This window comes from Martes martes, assembly GCF_963455335.1.
Source record: "Martes martes genome assembly, chromosome: 5".
Classification (NCBI taxonomy): Eukaryota; Metazoa; Chordata; class Mammalia; order Carnivora; family Mustelidae; genus Martes; species Martes martes.
Genome location: NC_137892.1, coordinates 48,020,457 through 48,024,766, shown reverse-complemented (window position 1 = coordinate 48,024,766; position 4,310 = coordinate 48,020,457).

Genomic DNA, 4,310 nt, shown 5'->3' with positions numbered 1-4,310 from the left:
TGTGCCCTCTCTCTTTCTGTCAAGTAAATAAATAAAATCTTTAAAAAAGAAAACACTAGAAATTTGTTATAAACAAGCATACAAGTCGGGACAAGTGAAATGATTAAATAACTCGGGACTAAAAGATATTTTCTTCTTAAAAAAAAAAGTTGCTTTGAGCCAAATGGGGTAGAAAAAATAGTGGCTAGAGACTTGGACATGTGTAAATACTGATGGTAATGAATAGTATAGAGGTAAATGTTGAAGACACCAGAGAAGAAATGGGAAACAGATGGAGTGCAGTTCCTCAAACGGCAAAAGGGGAAGCACACACAGCACTACCAGAAGGATTAGCCTTAAATAATATGAGGGATATTTATTGCACTGTGACTGAGGGAAGAAGAGAAAGATGTATGTGGCTGCATATAAATTTGTCGGCTTAGTAGTGGGAAGCTGAGGGGAGTTCCCCATCTGATGCTTCCTTCTTCTCTGGGACAGAAAGCATGAGGGAAGAGAAGGAGGGGAAGAGATGTCAAATCTGAGACAGAAGACAGGGAGAAGGTTTGAACTACTTTGAGAACAAGAACAATAACCAGGAGGTGCCTCAATGGCTCAGTGGATTAAGCCTTTGCCTTCTGCTCAGGTCATGATCTCAGGGTCCTGGGATAGAGCCCTGCATTGGGCTCTCTGCTCAGCAGGGAGACTGCCCCCTGCCCCCACCTCTCTGTCTACTTGTGATCTCTCTCTCTCTGTCAAATAAATAAATAAATAAATAAATAAATAAATAAATAAAATAAAAAAAGAGAACAATAACCAGGTTTTTCCAAGAAGTACCAAATACCCAATTGAAGTTGGAGACCATGAATTTGTAGCACCATCAATCTGATGGTGACTTACATAGCATTATTTAGCAACTCACATATGGGTATAGAAAAATCAGACACCTGGATTGATCCCTGCAGGGTTGGGATTTTGGACTGAAGGACAATAGAACAAGGAATGTGAGTCTAAGGACAAAGAGAAACACCATAGGATCTCAAATGTATAGGACAGGAAATGAAGGCAGAAGAGGTCTAGCAGAGAAGGAGAACATGGAAGGGTCAAGGATTTGGATGTTATATAAGAGCATGGTAGGGAGCAAATGAATGATGGAAATGGAAGGATGGAAGGTTGTATGTCCAGGTTGTAGAATATCTGAATAGGAAATAGTTGCAGGTAGTGATAATACCTAAAGACTGGCCATGGGAAGGGAGGGATGAAGTGGAGTGGAGGTGAAGGTCATCAAAGATGAAGAGGTTGAGAAGTTGAAAGAGTAGTTCATGTGGACACTGACATCACATGAACTACTCTTTCATGTGTTTGAAATAGATGTGTTTGAAATAGAAATAGAAATAGAAAAAAAGTGTACATTGTATGAAGCGAAGGTGGGGTTGACTGATGTGTTGCTAAATGACAGCACTAGGACAGGTAGAAGGAAGTAGAGTAAATGGCTCTTTGGGTCAGATGAACAGCTCTTCAGGAGAATAGAACAATAATTGTCTGGTTTTCCCCTCTACCCCATTTGGAATTCCAGAAGGTAAACTAGTAAAGTTTTGCAGGAAAAAAAATTCATAGGCAAACCTAGATGACCAGGATAAGTTATAGTTGGGCCTAGTGGTAATAATATCAGGGAATAGGGTATATTAGTTTAAATTGGCTATAAAGCTTTCAAGAATTCACTCTAGATCCCCTGATTTTGAATAGTGGGTGGTATTGGTATCCCAGATTGCCCAGGTTGGCTCTGGAAGAGTCCAAGTTTTTAGGTCACTCCCTGATATGAGAATCTAGTAGTAAAGAACACATGTGCATTAAACACAAATGTTTGCATACTCGTTCAGTGGGTTATGAGATTTCTTCTAAGCTCTAGGTTAAGAACCATAGTTAGAAGGTAGTTTTGTAAATATGGCTATTGGATAATTCCATTATGTAGACAGATACTAGTATTTCCTAAGGCTGAACTTGCCAATCAGAAGAGAAAACTTTAGAAAATTGAGCAAGTTATAAATCAGTACAAATTTCCAGGGTTTTTTTCTGGAAAATAATGTCTCCTTAACAATTCATTGCTGGTGTAACTCCAGTTAAAATGTTTGTTTAAATATACAAAACATCCTTGGGATCAAAACGACCTGTACCTTAGGTGCTTAATAAATGTTTGCTGAACTGAAAGGATAAGAGCAGACTTTCCATGTAGACTTTCCTGCAAGGAAAAGAAGGTGTTGGCTACATATCAGGTTTCTAGGCCCGTTGACAGTTACCCTTCTCGTTATAAATGAGCAAACTGATGTTCTAGTTTATACACTGTCCTCTTGTGCATTGAGTTAGCACAAACCTCATCCCTTGAGTATGATGAACTCTGGGCACCCTGACAAAATTGAGCTTCTGGACTTGCAAAACTGAGAAATGAGCCCAGGAAAATGTGACTTAACTGAGGCAGTATTATCCTGAACCCAGCCTGTGCGGCCCAGCTGGCCTCTCCATATGATACTTCTAACTTGGTTGTTTAGAACAGCAATCCTGTTGAAATCATTTTTTACCTCCTGCAATAAAAATCTTTGAGACCATGATAGAGTTGTTAGGGAAACACTGTGGTAATCTCAGTTAATGCAAGAGGACTAAGTAATGTATTAGAAATCATAGTGAGTTAATAAAATACAGGGGCCGAAAATGTCTCCTAATTCTAGAGTCTAGATCAGGGAGTTATTAACAGTGTATATAATTTGTGACTGTTCATGGGTAGTGACCTAGTAACAGACTGCTCCATTTTTTTAAGGCTACAGTCTGTGAGTACTAAAATGCTTGTAACAAAACAAAGCAGACTTTGCTCTTTTGACTGGTTTGTTTTGTTTGTATTATACTTCACTGCTTCTTGTGTTATGCCAGAGTAGCATATTTCTGAGTGTCTCATTCTTCTTGTTCTTAGTCTCATAAACTTTTCCCATTACTCTGAAGAGTGGGACATAATGACTGGTAAAAACAGGATTTTTTCCAACATGGCAAGCATTCCAATAACAATTACTGATTATTCTTTTGTTTCTGTTCACCTATAAAAAGATAACTAACCTAAGTTCAACAAAATGTCATTTCTTGCTAGATTTCACTAGAAGAAAAGAGTTTTCTTGTCCCTCAGAATTTCATAAGTTCTCCTAATGATTTGTCAATTTGGTATGTGAAAAAAAAGTCACAGTATAAACATGCACATACTTTAATTTTACCTGCTGGTAAGTAATTTAATCCTTGTTTTTATATTAAATCAGCAAGGATATACTATGGCCCAAGACAAAACTTGAGAATTTAAACAAAGCCCTGGGCTTGCAGTGGGGGGGGATGGGAGTTTAAGGATGGGATGTTGGGGATGGTTGTTTAGGTTCCTTTCTTTGGGGGGACATTTCAATGGAAACTTTGAGAAGCTCTGCTGTTCAATAACTGGGATTAGTCCAGAATCATCTTTGCTTTGTTCCTCCTACTTAGTACTTTCCTGAGAAATGTCTAGATACTTTTGAATGAAAATACTGAATATTTTAAGTAGATTGAATTGCCCTTGTCCCACTCTGGTCCTAAAACTGGAAAGAGCTTGTAACACTAGAATATCTTGAGGAAGAACATTGGACATGCCCCCTTATTAGCAGAAATAGTATTGGCCCTGTAGGAGTGGGGGCAGTTACTGGCTGGGAAAGGGGTTTGGATCTGGCTTCAGTGGGGAAAAAAACTGGTAATATAACTGGAAAGATTATAATAACTATACAAGTCTAGATATTTTAATTTGAAGATGAGAAGAGAGAGTATCAATCAAAAATAATACTGAAGTTTCATATTAAGATTTAAAACATTGAATGGGCTCTAAATTATGGAGATGACTGTCAGTGAAAGTATACCCAGGGAATCTGGTGAGAGTCAAGGTGAGAGTCAAGACAAAAGAAGAGAAAAAAATGTCCCTAAGTTAAGCTGAAAAATTTAAAAGCCCCATTAGGTGATGTTAGGATGCCAAAAGGGCTATTCACCAAGGATACAAGCTGTTTACTTAATATTTAATGGTATAAGCTGGGCTTTTCTTAGAAAAAAAAAAAGCCTCTAAGAAAATTTCAAATGTTCACTGTAAAATAGAGTTTTTAACTGCAGACAGGATTATAGACTTGGGAGTAGAAAGTAAAAAGCAAGGTGAGAAAAATAAGGATCAGAAGTATTGTATGAGAGCAGAAGTCAGGTGAATTGGTTTGTCCAAGCTGTTGAATGAAAAAGGAGAACATTTCCTGAGGAATCTCCACACTGTTCTCCAAAGTGGCTGCACCAGTTTG